The 17,090-nt window shown below is 49.9% G+C and overlaps 1 protein-coding gene across 2 annotated transcripts in view; it reads right to left on the minus strand.

Moving 5' to 3' along the window:
- The window catches only part of LOC138580115 (E3 ubiquitin-protein ligase TRIM39-like), a 581,904-nt gene that overhangs the window by 552,018 nt on the left and 12,796 nt on the right, over positions 1–17,090 (minus strand). The gene's annotated exons all lie outside the window — the stretch shown is intronic.

Genomic DNA, 17,090 nt, shown 5'->3' on the forward strand with positions numbered 1-17,090 from the left:
CACCCCTAAACACATTTACCCCCAGACTCATTTCAAATTCTGTCCACCTAAACCCCCTCACAGCATCCTACCCTTTCACCACCCTCACAACCCCCCCTTGACCCACCCCACCTCTCACATGCCTATCTTTGCCCACCTACTCTTCCTGCCCCCCCCATCGACTTAACCCCCTCAGCAGGCACCTAGCCCCTCCTCTGCCCCTCCTAACCTGTCTCAACACCCCTGAATGTTCCTACCACACACACTACCCCGCCATCCAGCCATGCCCCTCATGAAGTCACTTGCATCCTCTTTAATGCCCGATCGGTAGCAAGAAACAGACACAGCATTTTTGACCTCCTATCTTCTGACAAGCCAGACCTCATTTGTATCACTGAAACCTGGTTCTCTGATGACTTTGCCCCTGTAGCACACAATGCCTTCACCCTGGGCTATTCACTCATCGCCCACAATAGACCGCCCAGAGGTGGCGGAATGGCAGTCCTCTACAATTGTCAGTTCTCTGTATCACTCATCGAATCCCAGACATGCACTGCCTCCTGTGAATCCCTGCTAGTACCACTATCTCTACCACTGACCTTCACCAACAGTTTTCTCCACATCTATAGACCCCTTGGATACGACAGACATTTCGCCAACAACCTCTGTGATTCAGTAGCTACCATTCAAGTAAATCACCCATCCCTTTCCGTCCTAGGAGACTTTAATATCTGGTTCGACATTCCCTCTAACCCCATGACTCATCCGCTGGTTGACAGTCTTGATACGCTCAACCACTCCCTTCATACGACTGGTCCAACCCACTCAGGGAGGCACACCCTTGATGCAATTTTCAGCTCCCACGACCTGTTTTACATATCCCAGCCCAAACCACTCATCTGGACCGACCACGATGCCATCCCTTTCTCCATCCTCACCCCTGCCTCTCCCATTACCGCTCCAAGAGCCCTCCCCCGGGATCTCAAATGCTGAAACAAAATCAAGATCGTTCCCAACCTAGCCAAAGCTCTGCTTCTTCGCCCCCTGCAACGCTCCCCCCGACAGAACCATAACCATCGACTCCTTCGACTCCTGGCTCAATGACTCACTAATTCCTCACCCCCTTGTGGCCCACTTCCTCTCGCAATGGACCATTCACGAAATGGTTCATGTCCCTCCTGAGGAATGCCAAAAAACAAAATAACTCTCTTGATCGAAAAAATTGCATCTAAATCCGACCTTAGCAGATCCATGTTCGCCCTGCACCATCGTAACTACAAAGATGAAATCCGAAATGCCAAAAAAGCCTACTACAATAAACAAATTCTCGACTGTGGCAACCAAAGCAAAGAACTCCACATGATCATTTCAGAATTCGTCAAACTCTCTTGCTCCTCTAGTCAACCCACCCTGACTCAAACACCCTGCGACTCCCTCTCCCTTCACTTCTACAAACTGCTCTTTACAGGACGTCCTCCCTTAACTCCAAACTGTCCTTCCTCTCCCCCTCTATCACTGACCCCTCCTGCTTCCATTACAACTATGCCCATTCGCCCTACCTTCGACTCCTTCAGACCCATCTCCAGAGATGAGTTCCTTGACTTACTATCTGCCAGCAAACCCTCCGGGTCACCCCTCGACCCTTGCCCCTCCTCTGTCCTGAAAGAAATAGTATCTTCTACCTGAACAGGAGAACATGCAAGAGCCATACTAAGTGACTCCCCCACCTCTGGCATCTTCCCAGACACCTTCAAAATAGCGCATGCCAAGCCTCTTCTTAAAAAGGCTTCCTTCGACCCGCTTGACCCTAAAAACTACAGACCAATCTCCAATATCAGATCTCTAACAAATATTCGACTGGGCAGCTTACTCCCAGCTCAACACCGTTGTAGAATCCAACGGTCTCCTCAACCCCGCACAATCAGGCTTCAGACCGCGACATGAAACAGAAACCACTCTGGTCTTGATCTGGGATGATCTCAAGGTCACTGCAGACTCTGAAGGATACGCTGCACTGATTCTGCTTGATCTTTCTTCAGCCTTTGACACAGTTAATCACTCAACCCTCCTTGACCGCCTTCACTCCCTAGGAATCCGTGGCACTGCTCTCAAGTGGATCGCCCCCGTCCTCAGTGACAGGAAACAAATAACTCTCCTCTCCCCGTTTATCTCAACCGCTCGCTCGGTGTACACTGGAGTACCCGAATGGCGCATGCCTATCGGCTCTCCTGTTCAACCTCTATATGACCACTCTACCAGGAATCATCCGCATGCACAACATCTTGTGGTACAACTACGCTGACAATACCCAAATCATCTTAAGAATCCCCAAATCATGCACCATCCCCCATCCCGACCTGGAAGCCTGTCTTCGCGATATCTATCAATGGATGACAATAAACCAACTCCTCCTGAACCCTGCTAAAACCGAAATCATGGTGTGCGGAAACACTGCTCTCCTACCACATCCACTCCCTTGTCCCCCGGCCCATCCCCTCCCACCGACACAGTAAAAAACCTAGGCTGCACTATGGACTCAGGCCTAACTCTCTCGCGTCAGATCAACGCATCAAAATGCTGTCACTATCACTTCAAACTTCTCAGACGCATTTTTCCATATCTCTCCTTCCCAAACCGATTTACCACAGTTATGTCTATTATGATGTCGAGATTGGACTATGCCAACTCCCTATACCTAGGAGCCCCAGCATACCAACTCAACAAACTCAAAAGAGCCGAAATCGCTGCCGCAAAACTGCTCTTTGCGATGGATCGAAGAGACCACATCTCACCTGCACTCTGAACCCTTCACTGGCTCCCAGTCGGACGAAGGGCCACCCCCAAGACCCTTTGCATCACTCACCGAGCTGTGCACAAGACTGACCCATTATACCTACAAGAAAAGATAAAACCATACCTCCCATCCCACACTATAAGATCAAGCACTGCCCTCCTTCTAGCGATCCCACCCTCTAACTCTGTTAAGATCGGAGGAGCCACCTCTCTACCTTGGCCCGAGCTCTGTGGAACTCGCTCCTCCCACAGATTCGACACACCCAAGACAATGGAACTTTCAACAAAGCCTTAAAAACGTGGCTCTTTCCGTAATACCAAACACGCCCATCTGAATCCTAGCATCCTGATCTCTAATTGCTCTACAACATCCCGAGCCATGTCACCACTGAATACTAATTCTCTAGTAATCATCCGCTTGGCTGAATTCTGGAATATCGATCTCCTTTGATCATAACTCCACCCAAATACACACCCCCATATCACTATGCTTACTCTCTACTCTACACCATCACACAATTGAAGTGCAGCGATAGCCCTCGATCAATTCGGCCTAGCTGCTCACATACTAACACTACCCCATGAACACCTCATCACGCTAATTAAAATGCAGCTATATCCCATGACAAACCGGTCTAGCTGCACACATAGGCATCCTACAGGCCTAACACAGCTAATCCCATTCTGGATGTCCACCCACCAGACTGCACACATTCAACTGATATCATCACCACCACACATAATAACCAGGTTACTCACTGTAGTGACCACCTTACTCCTATTCAATAGTCCCCTTTCCTCCATACTTATGGGACATCTCTCCGTCCTGTGGGACGGGACCGGAGCACTTTGTAAAAAGCATCCAAAAATGTTTTTCCAAAATGTGTCCTTCCTCTCTTTCTTGCGCGGGACCCGGCACACAGCCGTAACCCCACCCGCATTGGCTCTGCCCCGCGCATCACCCATCTGTCCTTTTCAATCGCCAGGTCAGAGACCTATTGGCAATAACAGAGGAACCTTATTAGAGGGGACGGTGGGCGGGCGTATGGAGGAAAGGGGACTATGGACTAGGATTAAGGTGGTCACTACGGTGAGTAACCTGGTTATACTCCTACATCCCATCCCCTTTCCTCCATACTTATGGGAGATTCCCAAGCACTCCTAATAGGAACTACGGGTGGATGGAAATACCCATTACTGAAAAAGGTTCTTCAGCACAGCCTGACCAAACAGAGCAACAGCTCTTGAGCTCATGTCAAGACAATAATGCTCACAAAAAGCAGATGGGCAGGCCCAAGTAGCTGCCCTAGCGATGGACTCCCAGGGGACATATTTCTGAAAAGCCACTTCGGCTGCCTTGTCCCGCACCAGGTGTGCATGAATACCCTTAGGAGGTTTCAGCCCTTGGATGTTGAAAGACTCCGTAATGCAGGCGGCGATCCACCGTGAAATAGTCGCCTGCTTACCCTGTGGGTTACCAAAGGTCACAAATAGTTGAGAAGAACTCCTAAACTTGGAAGTTCTGTCCAGATAGAACTAAAGAGCCCTTCTGACATCGAGACAATGAGAACCCTTTCTGTCTCTGAGGTAGGGTTCAGAAAAAAGTCCGGCAGGGAGATCAACTGATTCAGATGGAATTCAGTTACCATCTTCGGCAGGAAAGCAGGATTCGTCCGTAGGACTACCTTATCCTTGTGAAAGACCAAGAAGGGATGCTCCACCGACAAGGCCTGAAGCTCACTCACCCGCCTTGCCGACGTAACGGAGACCAAAAGGGACACTTTCCAGGATAGGCACTTGAGGTCCACCATGGCCATGGGTTCAAAAGGCTTATGGCACAACGCCGTCAGGACTACATTTAGATCCCACGGCGGGTGCGGACTACGAACTGTTGGGTAGAGGCTTGTGTGATGCTGGAAATGCATTGAAGGGACAGGGCCTCTCTGTCCTTGTCCTGTAGTCCTTTTTCATTGTGTTCTGTATTGTTTTCTGCCCAGGAGTCCATGTGGGACTCCTGGCAGGGCAGCTCTTCCTGTTTTTGGTTTGGTGTACAGACCCATGGGATACCCTTATGGCACCCATGGGTGGGGGTACAACCCTGTGCCCCTAGTGTATGTTTTTGAGCATCTGTGGGTGGCCCACAGAGCAGGGTATGGGCTGGTGGCAGCTCCATGCTGAATTTGACAGGTGCTCTGAATATCCTCCATTTTGGGATACCCAGGCCCTGCCATTGGAATCAGTTGATTCCTGATGGAAAACAAGATGGCCCTTGTGGCCTCTTGCTTTCTAGTGCCTGTTAGCTTATTTTCCCAAAATCCTGGGAAGCCCTGACTCTGTCCCTTCCCCCTGACTGGCTGTTGGGTGGAAGTTCCATATATGGTGTTGTTGTGAAGTCCAGTCCAGACTGGCTGGGGCCTTCCCAGTGACTGTATGTTGTGGGTACACCCTGTGGGTGGGACCTGGGTGAATGGAGTGTGTGACCAATATGCACTTCTTGTTGTGGCTGTCTGTTTTCTGGTATGAGAGACAAAGACTGAGACAGCCCTGCGCGAAACTGGCCTGAATGCAGTGTGTAGTGTTGAATGGCTGGGTACTTGTCCCAATCTACATTCCTTGTTGTGAGTGCCTGAGAGGGAGGAGGATGGCCTGAATGCACTGTGTGCCTGATTGGCTGACTGACTGCATGAATGCCCTTCTGTATGATTGGCTGCTGAGTGTGACCCAGCAGTGTGGATGAGAGACAGGATAGTATATTTGGGGACCTCTCACCACTGGAAATTGTTCAGAAGCTGTGTCTACACTTGAAGAGTAACTGGAACTGCTGATCCTCGACGCCCAGCTGGAAGAAGAAGACCTGCTGTTGCATTTGCTTCGACCTGATCTGAAAGCTGCCGAATTCGTCAAAGACTGATCCGAGAGAGGACCTGATAAGGCGCCCTCTTCCTGTGCTCCGAGGGACCATCGAGCACCGCTGACCTTCGCTGAAGCTCCCTAGGAGTCAGACCCTCGAAAGGCTGCCGAGCGGAGACGGGACCGCAGAGGGGATCGAAGTGAAGCACCCGGACTTCGCCGCCGTCGAAGTCCATTGCCGACGACCAGGGTTTGCAGGTTTGTGTAACCGCTGGAGGCCCATCGAAGTTGTGTTGCTCCAGAAGAAGGGACTGCTTGACGCCGTACCGCCGACGACCGGAACCGCCCGCTCCTTTGCCTCAGAACATTTGAATCGAAGGACTCCCTTGTCCACACCGACAACCGCTTTATCCTGCCGGAGAGAGTCAAGGCCGCCGACGCGCCGAGGTGAATCCGCCAGTAGGTTTCCTGCCACCTGAAGGCCACAAAGACTTCGACGACTCGACACCCTTGCTGGGCCACAGTTCTTCTGAAACTCTTTGCGGTCCAGAATGATCAAACGCCAAGGTGCCCCGCACACCTCATCCTCGCGGGACGTCGCCGACGAGCACCGCCTGGATCGACGCTGTGGTCTCTGCACCCTCGAACTTCTCATTGACGCCGTCGACGCCAAGTTCACTTTCTTCGACGCCTCTTGATGATCCGTGACTCCTGTTTGAACGGGGGTCACTCAAGAAGGATCCATCGACGCTTCTTCGAAGAACTCTGCTCCACCAGGTACATTGGGGGGGGGGTAAAAACATTATAGGAGGAAATAAGACTATTGAGCAATATATCGACTGGGCTTGTGCTATATCTTTATTTTACAGGTTGCCCAGGTGGGGGGATCTCCACACAGAACTGTGTTTAGGTAACTGACTCAGTATTCTGCCTATTGTTTCAACCGTCTTGCTTTCCCTTCTCTCTCTATTGCTGGTTTCCTTTTTATTGATCTGTGTGACATTCTGACAGTATAGTTGATGCACTTTAATGAGATCTGATAATATTGGTGGTACCACATTAGAATTGTATATATTTGCCATTGTTGACTTCTGAGTACAAAGTGAGTTATTGTAATAGTGTACATACATTTGAATATTAATTATATAAAGACTGTGTTTTCAGTAATATAGTGTGTGGACATTCCTTTGTGGGGGCTTGGGGCCTACACTGTACTTAAGAACCAGCCTGCATCACCTCCTGAGAAGCGAGGCCTTGATTGCTCGTCCGTTGCTACCGTAATAGAGACTCTTGGCTGGGGTCCTCTGTGCCTCTCCCCTACCATATAGAGAGCAGAAGTACAGACCCCCCTCAGGTCTTTTACACCGTGTCAAGCCTGCCAAATGCCTCTTAACCACTGGATTACACAGAGAGTAAGAACATTGGTCTGTAGAAAGATAAGCGGAGACCCCTGAAAGGTAAGTTCTGCATGACAGAACGTGAACACCCGACTCTGCTAGGAGGGATAGGAAGGACAGCACCATGTCAATCGTAGCCTCCCTTGGGCCCAGCTGCTTTCCAAAACACCAATGACAGAACCTGAGCCATTTACTTCTGTATTGGGATCTAGTCGAGGATTTCCTGGCTGCCTGGATAATGTGCATGTTATCCGCAGACAAGTTAAGATGTTCTAAAGACTTTAACTCAGGCACCATGCCGCCAAGCTGAGCGATTGTGGGGAGGGGTGTCACATCTGCTGTTCCCCCTGAAGAAGATCGGGGGTCACTGGTAACCTGGTCGCCGGATACATCGACAGGTGTTGAAGTTCTGAGAACCAAAACCTGGCCAGCCACCACGGGCTATGAGTAGAAGGGAACAGTTCACCGAGTTCTTCAGCTTCCAAATTGCTCGATGGACTAGAGGCAGAGGAGGGAAGGCGTAAACTCTCATGTTGTGCCATGGAATCTCGAGAGCATCCCCCAGAGAGGAGGCTCCCAGCTCCCCTCTGGAGACATACTGAGGAAGCTTCTTGTTTACCGCCGTAGCGAAGAGGTCCACCTCCAGTGTGTCCCATCGCAAGAAAATCCATGAGAGGACCTCCGCCTTGAACTCCCACTCGTAGCTGACCACTGTCCGCCGGCTGAGGGCATCCGCTGTGACATTCAGCTGGCACGGGATGTGCACTGCAAGCAGCCAAACACCATGAAGCACGGCCCACTCCCAAATCTGGATGGACATGTCCACGAGGGGGGGAGACTTGGTTCCCCCTTGCTTGTTGATGTAATACATCAACACCACATTGTACGTGCGTATGTGGACCACCTTGTTGGCTAGAATCGGTCTGAACGCCCTGAGCGCTAGGAAGATCGCCAGAAGCTCTAAACGATTTATGTGGAGGAGCTTGTCCTGAGGCGACCAGAGATCCAAGACCTGAAGAAGATCTAACGACGCACCCCACCCCAGGAGGAAGGAGTCCGTCGTGATCGTCACCATAGGGGCTGTGTCCTGAAACCCCGCACCCACCGACAAGTTGCTGAGAGATGACCACCATTCCAGGTCCACTCTCATGGAAGCCGGAATCATTATCAGCTTGGAATCCGGGTCCACAGCCTGACGCCAAGAACTCTGAAGAGCCACCTGGGTCCGTCTCATCTTGAGACGAGCAAGAGGAAGAGCCAACACACACGAGGCCATAAGGCCCAGAAGCCTCTGGAACCACCAGGCTGATATGCTCTCCGACTGCGCAAACATCTGACACGTGGCTAACAGATCCGCCATCCTGTCCCCGGTCAGGTACACTCTACAGTCGATCGTGTTCCAGCGAAAACCCAGGAAAATCAAGTCCTGCGAGACCGTCATGGAAGATTTCTGCCAGTTCACCGACAGCCCAAGATGGAACAGGAGCTGAAGGAGAGACTGAAGATTGCCCGCTGCTTTCAATGGACAAGGGCTGTGTAAGAGCCAGTTGTCCAAATACGGATACACATGGATACCCTGCAGACGAAGATAGGCCGCAATCACCGACATCATCTTCTTGAAGACACGCGGCGCCGAGCTGAGGCCAAAAGGAAGCACTCGAAACTGAAAGTGCTCCTCTCCCAAAGAGAAACGGAGATATCTCCTGTGTGGATTCTAAATCAGAATATGCATGTACGCATCTGAAGATCCACCACGCTGAGCCAATCGCCCATCTACAAGGAGGATCGTATCTGGCTGGGCGTGATCATCTTGAATTTCTCTTGGGGTAGGAAAAGATTGAACTGGGAAAGGTCTAGGATGGTGCGCAGGCCAGCCTGGTTGGGTTTGGGCACCGTAAACAGCTGGGAGTAGAAGCCCTCCCCTCGTTCCCCGAGGGGAACGGGTTCCACAGCTCTGAGGTACAGAAGTTTCTGAACCTCGGCTTTGAAAGGGCGAGCCCGACAGCTAAAAAGGAGGGTTGAAGGGTGGGGTAGGGGTAAGCGGAAGCCCGCCCGAGCGACTGACAAGACCCATCTGTCTTCGGTGATGGTCTGCCACGCCTCCCAATGAGACGCAATGCGTTCTCCCACCGGAGTCTCGTGCGAGTGCGGAGAACCCTCATTTAGTAGGTTTTTCAGTGGTGGTGCCACCTGAACCTGAGGAGGAGGCTGAGGAGCGGGAGAAAAAACGAGTCTGTTGTTGCCTACAGTGGTAATTCCCCGAAAGGGTATCCACTATGCGAGATTTCCGGTCGAGGAAGCCCCTAAAGCCAGAGGAGGGTCGGCTTTGGGACAACGGTCTCTGGGTTTTGAAAGGGGTCTTAACAAGGACCGACAAGGACTTAGCTGTCTGAGTGCTATCCTTCGTCTTGGTGAGCTCTACATCTGTTGTAGAATGAAAGAGCTCCTTACCATCGAACGGAAGGTCCAACAGCTTGTCCTGTACTTCGTTTGAGAATTTAGTGGCATACATCCATGCCTGCCGTGAGCTATCAACCCCCAGCATAAGGCCCCGAGCCGAGGTGTCTACGTGATGAGCCGCAGCCTCCAGGAGATCCTGGGCCAAGACCCTGGCGTCGGATAATCCCCCCTTAAAGTCTTCCAGCTTCTCCTCGAACTCCGAGAGACATTTCCACATCCGCATATGAGCCCCTGCTAACACCAGGTTGGCATTGGCCTGCCTGAGCGTAAACAGAGGTCAAACCAGCGGAACAGAATTATTAACACTCAAATGGACGCAATCTGACCACCAAAACAGGGAAGGACCCCTAAAGGTAGCAACACAGATCACCCTACAAAGGACAAAAAATCATTTAAAATACTATATTTATTAGAATTTGTACACATTAAAATCAGTATTAAATCCTCTGGAGTTCATGTGCAATATACGCAAAATGTAAACATTAATATATCAATAATAAAGTGCATCATGTAAAGTGAAAAAGTGCTAATTTAAATGTTGGCTGCAAGTAAGAGAGTCAGTGAAATAAATCACAGTGGGCCTAGATCCTACTAAATTGATCCCAAGAAGGGTTTCCCATCCGAGCGAAGGGGATCACTCAAATGACGAAACCCCAGTCACCTATTCAGGTCTAAAGACAATGGGCCATAAATAAATCAAAAAGAGCAATCTGGTCACTAATAAATCATGCACCCAACCGCAATAATTAGTTACAACAATGCACAATGGGATGGAAACACAATCATAGAAAAAGAATGCTAAAATTAGCCAAGGGATGCTGTGCGTCAACTACTCATGTGTCAGGACAAGAACAATATAGCATACAATAGAATAGGCCTGACACAGTTAACAGATAGTAGTTTCGATGGAGCAAACACGTCTAACTTAAAAGCAGATGATATCCATCTTCTTCAGGATGTGGCATTCCCGTAGGTGTCATACATTGTTGGAATTAATCTGTGTCTTTATATACACAATGCATTTAGAAAGAAAGGCTAAGCATTTTACAATTTATAAAAAACCACACCTAAAATACAAAAACAAAAGAAAAAAGAAGAAAAAAAGGGTGTGAACAATTACATGGACAATAATGAGAAATAAAAGTAAGAGTTGGTGATCTGTGGGTGGAACCCAAGGGGCCTATCCCGTACTCCGCAGCTCAGATGCGTCAAGGGGTCTGAAGAACAATAAGGGAGAAAAGGTATTTACCGTGATCTCTACCCGTAAGGCTGGTCCCGGAATCCTGTCGATAAGTCCAGGAAATATTAATCAGGCCGTGCCAAAAGTAGATCTCTGTGAATTAGACCTGAATGCAAGGGTGCAAAATGACACATAAACGACCGGAATAGTACATGGTCGTAAACATTTCTCCAATGGTTTATATACAGTGAAGCAAGAGTATCCGAAATGGTAAGTTTGGCTACATTTAGCAATGAGTACATAAAGGGAGTAAAACCCAAGAGAAATTTGCTTAGAGCAATTTTATCAAAAACACACAAGAAAAGGTGCCCCACTGAGGTGAAATGACATATCTGTAGGCTAGTTATGAACCAAACATTCAACTCACCAGTGGACAACTGGACAAAATCCATAGAGTCAAATCGGTTCCAAATGTAAGGTTTTTCTGGAATTCAGAGAGGGCAATATGGTATAAGCAGCGTTCAACCGACGTTGAAGTGCCCGGACCGAACGGGAGTCACAGTAAAAACAGGAGTCCCAACAGTGATCCGGACCCAAACACTCTAAACAAAGAGGATGGGCATCCGCACTCGCGAAGCGACTGTGACACGATGAATAATCTGGAAAGTCTAGTTTGAACGACATAGACAGACTAGTACACGATCGCTAGCGAGAGCCAGAGAGGAAAAATTGAAGAAAATCTTCTGAGGATGCAAGTGCGTTGTTAGGCAGAATCCAGGGCAGTTCCCTTAGGGAGCACTAACCCAGATTAGGACCACAGGTGAGAGCAATAAATCCCCTTTGGTATCAGTCTGTACCACAAAGATTTAGTTGGTAGTTGTGGCTGAGCAGTCAGACTTATCTCAAGAGGGAGATGAGCAGTATTCAGGGTTGACACAATAGGCAGTACAGTACTATGGAGCAAGGAAACACTGACCAAAGTTTTGTATTTGGTATTGGTACCGCAAACGTCGCCGTTTCTGCTATTGCAATAGAGGCCGACTGCGTTGAGCCTCAATGTTCCAGCTATGCAGGAATGGATCCAGTGAACAACTGTGAAACAAATGTTCATGAAGTGCTGTTATCAAAGGGCACTAATTAGAGAGGTGACAACAATGCATAAAAATCAAATAGCCGCCTGCAATTGCCCATAGCATGCGGTCGAAATCCCTGACAAGTTGAGTTAAATGTCCCTAAAGAACTTGTCCGTGCACCAACGGAATCTCAATTGCCAACGCAGGTCCCCATAAATCAAGGCAAGGTTCACTAAACCAGGGAACCCAATCCCGAAAGCAACGCTTAAGCAGTCTCCGCGGAATACGGCGGCTTTCTATCCGAACTGGGGTATAAATCATAAGTGGCGTAAATTCCACCCAAATCACAGACAAGCCATCTCGGCAGTGAGCCTAATATAGCTCAAATATGCCGACACCAAAACCAAGACAGGGCAGCAACATAGAGCAAAGGAAGCTATTGAATTAACCCCGCCTAAAGCGGAGACTGACCCAAAGCAGCCGCCTTCAGATTTCCTTAGCCTTACCTGGATTTCAAACGAACGACGTGCACTAGCGGAAACGGGCTGGAAAGGCCAAGCTCCGGTCTGACGCCCATTCTTTCATTTAAATACGCGTAAAGCGCGTAAGGCGTGTCTCGTCTAACGTACTGACAAGACCCACCTGAGGAGGAGACTGAGGAGCGGGAGAAAAACCGAGTCTGTTCTTGCCTACAGCGGTAATTCCCCGAAGGGGTATCCACTATGCGAGATTTCCGGTCGAGGAAGCCCCTAAAGCCAGAGGAGGGTCGGCTTTGGGACAACGGTCTCTGGGTTTTGAAAGGGGTCTTAACAAGGACCGACAAGGACTTAGCTGTCTGAGTGCTATCCTTCGTCTTGGTGAGCTCTACATCTGTTGTAGAATGAAAGAGCTCCTTACCATCGAACGGAAGGTCCAACACCTTGTCCTGCACTTCTTTTGAGAATTTAGTGGCATGCAGCCATGCCTGCTGTGAGGTATCAACCCCCAGCATAAGGCCCCGAGCCGAGGTGTCTACGTGATGAGCCGCAGCCTCCAGGAGATCCTGGGCCAAGACCCTGGCGTCGGATAATCCCCCCTTAAAGTCTTCCAGCTTCTCCTCAAACTCCGAGAGACATTTCCACATCCGCATATGAGCCCCCGCTAAAACCAGTTTGGCATTGGCCTGCCTGAGCTGGAAGGCCGAGTTGGCGAAGATTTTTCTCCTAAGGGAGTCAAGGAGCTTGTCCTCCTTTCCCAGAACCTGAGTAGCCGTCGTGGAAGAGGATGCTGCAGGCCTGGACTGCAAAGTGGCCGCAGCCACCACTGTGGAGGAGGGGGGCGGACAAGACGACAGGGCCACCTCTTCCGAAGAATGCAGCCTGTATCTCGCATCAATTTTCTTATTGACAAAAAGTCCAGAGTGTGGCTTTTCCCAGACCCTGAGGACCTCGGCCAGAACACCCATCTGCAAGAACAGGCCGGTACGCTCCAAAGGAGACAGGGCACCGGAACATCTAAGAAGCACATCATGTCCAGTACCCGGTCATGAAAAGCTCTAATAGGGCGGGGCAGGTCCTCATTGTCCTGGTCGAGCGGGGCAGGTCCTCGTTGTCCCGATCGCCTTGCGCGTCATCCAACAGGTCAGGATCCTGCTGAGCCGTGTCGGGTGCTGCCTTGTCCACAGGGGACAATGTGGGCAAAGGAGGAAGAGTTGGGGAAGGCACCATAGGCAAGGGAGGCGCTGGCGGAACCACCGGAGGAACGGTTGGAGCCGGAGGCGCGGGTGGACATATCTCCCTAAAAAGCCCTTTGAAATACTACCTCGTGGGGTCGGTACGCATGAGCGTTTGAAATTTACCGAAAAAGGTGTCCTCCGGGGACTGCTTTGGAACCTGAGGAGGCCTCTCATGAGGAGGACAATTCCAGGGACGTAACGGGGAAGGGTGCCACACCGGCCGCTCCACCGATGTATCCACATAAATCAAAGGTGCCAACGCCACAGGCAACAAAACATTGTGTGGAAGGGGCATCCGGGCGTTCCAATCGTAAACTGGCCGAAAAGGATGCGCACAAGGAACTCTACGTAGTTGTAGGGGTAGCACCCAAAATGGCCACCGCGGGCGTGGCGGGAACGGGCACCATTTTGCATTCGCCTGAGGGGAACTGCGGCACATGAGGAAGTGAGGCAGGGGTCCTCGTTGATGGATCAGGGGTCTTAACTTTTGCCTTAACATAAGGAACCTTGGCAGAGCCGGTACTATGAGGCCTGGAATGTTTCTGCGACATACCAACCGCCAAATTAGCCTTCCCAGGAAGGACCTCGGCACTGCCGGTAAAAGAAGAACTTTCCTTCTTTGCCCTGTCAACAGATCTGGTGTCGCCGCAAGAGCGCGAACGGTGAGAAACAGCCTTCACTGGTAAGGCCTTGTCAGGCCTCTCAGAAATGTTGGTAAGTTTAGCCTCTGAAAGAGGGACCTCGGACCCACGTCCGGTAACAGCCTTATCCACACGGGCCTCGAACATCCGTTCAGTGACAGCAAGCGCCACCAAGGCCTCGGGGCGCGCGCCGGTCTTATTTTTGAGGGAAGCCGACAGAGAGGCCTCAGAGCGAGCTCCAAGATCCCACGACTCAGTAGAACTGGGACTACAAACAGCCCCCACAGGAGGGGCCTCGGAGAGTGCTCCGGTATCCACAGGCCCCTTACGGAGACCCTTGGAGAAAACTCTGGTACAATTATTAGGCCCAACAGGCGCCTCAGGGCGATCCCCGGTGACAGAGCGATCAACGCTCCTCCTGGCACGAGAGGAACCCGGAAAGGTATCCCCCGGCCGGGGTGTTCTGAAAAGTAAAGAACTTACCGGGCATTTTTTCTTCTCATCGATGAACGCCTGAAAATGTGAAGGAGGAGTTAGTCGGAACACCTCCTCCCACCGCTCCAACCGACGTTGAAGTGCCCGGACCGAACGGGAGTCACAGTAAAAACAGGAGTCCCAACAGTGATCCGGACCCAAACACTCTAAACAAAGAGGATGGGCATCCGCCCTCGCGAAGCGACTGTGACACGATGAACAATCTGGAAAGTCTAGTTTGAACGACATAGACAGACTAGTACACGATCGCTAGCGAGAGCCAGAGAGGAAAAATGGAAGAAAATCTTCCGAGGATGCAAGTGCGTTGTTAGGCAGAATCCAGGGCAGTTCCCTTAGGGAGCACTAACCCAGATTAGGACCACAGGTGAGAGCAATAAATCCCCTTTGGTATCAGTCTGTACCACAAAGACTTAGTTGGTAGCTGTGGCTGAGCAGTCAGACTTATCTCAAGAGGGAGATGAGCAGTATTCAGGGTTGACACAATAGGCAGTACAGTACTATGGAGCAAGGAAACACTGACCAACGTTTTGTATTAAAAAAAGGAATATATATTTATTTTATACACTTCTAAATCAACACATAGATCACAGTTAATAAAGTAAGTTAAGTTTAGTTAAAAGAAAAGCATATACAACTCCCTATTCAATTGTAGACAAGTTTGCGGTATAGTGAAAACTAAGCAAAACAACACAGTGAAAACCAACTACAAATGGCACTCTAACAATTCAACGAAAGGGAGGGAAAGTACAAGATAAGTCAAAATATCTTCAGACACCCCCTAGCAACACTTTCCTGAAGTTTTGTGAACAAGTAATGCACAGTAACACTTTAACCAAGAGACAAGTGAATGAAAACTGAGCAAAATGGCACTCCACACGTTAAAACAGTAGGAAGGAAGAGGGGTTTAGAAGAGTTAGGTGCATCAACACATTTCTCATTGAAAACTAATCCAGTAAGTGCAGATCTAACAAATCAGCCAGAGTCAATAGGCCTGAGCCAGAGTCAGTGGTACAGGACCAAGAGCTTAGGAGCAAAAATGTTCTTGTAGCTGGATTCAAGTCTTTAGTAGAAAACTTTTCAAGAGGTAGATGCAAGGCAAAGACAATGTTAAAAGAGAGGGCGGCCGACCCTACAAGTAGTTAAAGGATTTAAAACACCTTTAGGGCTACCACGGAGAAAGGGCGGCCTGGCGGAACAATGTACCTTAAACGTGGAGAAGTGGCTCCTGCGGTGGCGGTTGTTCCTGGTAGTTCCTGCAGGTCGAAGGGTCAAACAGAGGAAGAGAGGCTCTCGTCGTGGAGGAAGGTCGAGTCGCTGCATGACCCAGGGATGAAACCAACCGCGGTGCTGCCAAACAAGGTTTAAAAGGTACGCTCCTTTTAATCGCGGACCGGGTCGATAGCTGCCTGGCTTTCCGGTCTTCAAGTGCGGGGCACTGTTGAGTCGATCAAGGCAGGTACGAGGATGCGATGGGTGAACTGGTTGACCCCACCAGCTCAAGAGAAGGAGGCTCCTCCGCTGAAGATCTCCTCTCGTCATGTGGAAGAAAAGTGGTGAGACGATCCGGCAGGGCTTCACCGGTGGTGTAGATGCTGAAGATGTCTCTGGCTTCTCTTCCCTTCGGTTCCGTAGTTCCAGTGGCAACGTCTTGCTCTTCCAGTCCTCAGGACCCTGCTTTTATGCAGAAAGAGACCCATTCATACAGCCTAGCTGTCACTCACACAGTGGAGTGGTCTTCTTGGCGGGACACCCTCCAGCCTATCAGGTTAAAGTGCGACCTGAGTTGCTGTGGCAACTCTGTCCGGGGGTTCTACTCCCCCTCCCAAACAACAGACCCACCCCAGACTCAGTGGCGCTGAAAGGAGGGCTCCTTGGCAGAAGCCAGCCAAAAGGAAGAACAAAGGATCCCCGACCTGGGTTAGGAAAATGGAGTAAGACTCGAGAAAGAAGTTTTATCAAAGTTCTGGCAAATAAAACCTACCAGAGTAAAGTTAATAATAAAATAAACCGGCGGTATGTTAGAGGCTGTCAGAAGAAGTGGTAGCCTCGAACAGTGGGAAAATCCCATAGAGAAATATTCGCGGTCGAATATAAAAGGTAGTAACCACTGCCACAAGCCAGAAACTTTGTAGAGGGGGACTTTAAGGTACCCTCTTGAAAAATGAACATAGGGGAAAAACTATTAACCCCTTCCAGTACTTCCATATTAAGATGGGGTGTACTGGTTAAGTTCATAAAAATCGTCTAGTAAAGTCAATGGGGACTTTACATTCCCTGGGAGACAGTAGTCAGTCCCAGGATATGGAGTCTATGTTTGGGGGTCGCTATGACACCCCTGTGCCACGGCACGGAGGGTGCTGTGTGACACATGTGCATAAAGATGGTTCCTATGGGTGAGAGAAAAGATCCCATAGGCATTAAACACAAAAATAGCCTATAACACACATAGCAAAAATGCCTAAGAGTGGGAAAAAGATTCTTACTCTTAGCAGGTAAAAAGAAACAAAC

Source organism: Ambystoma mexicanum, chromosome 3p (assembly GCF_040938575.1).
Source record: "Ambystoma mexicanum isolate Mex_15411 chromosome 3p, UKY_AmexF1_1, whole genome shotgun sequence".
Taxonomy (NCBI): Eukaryota; Metazoa; Chordata; class Amphibia; order Caudata; family Ambystomatidae; genus Ambystoma; species Ambystoma mexicanum.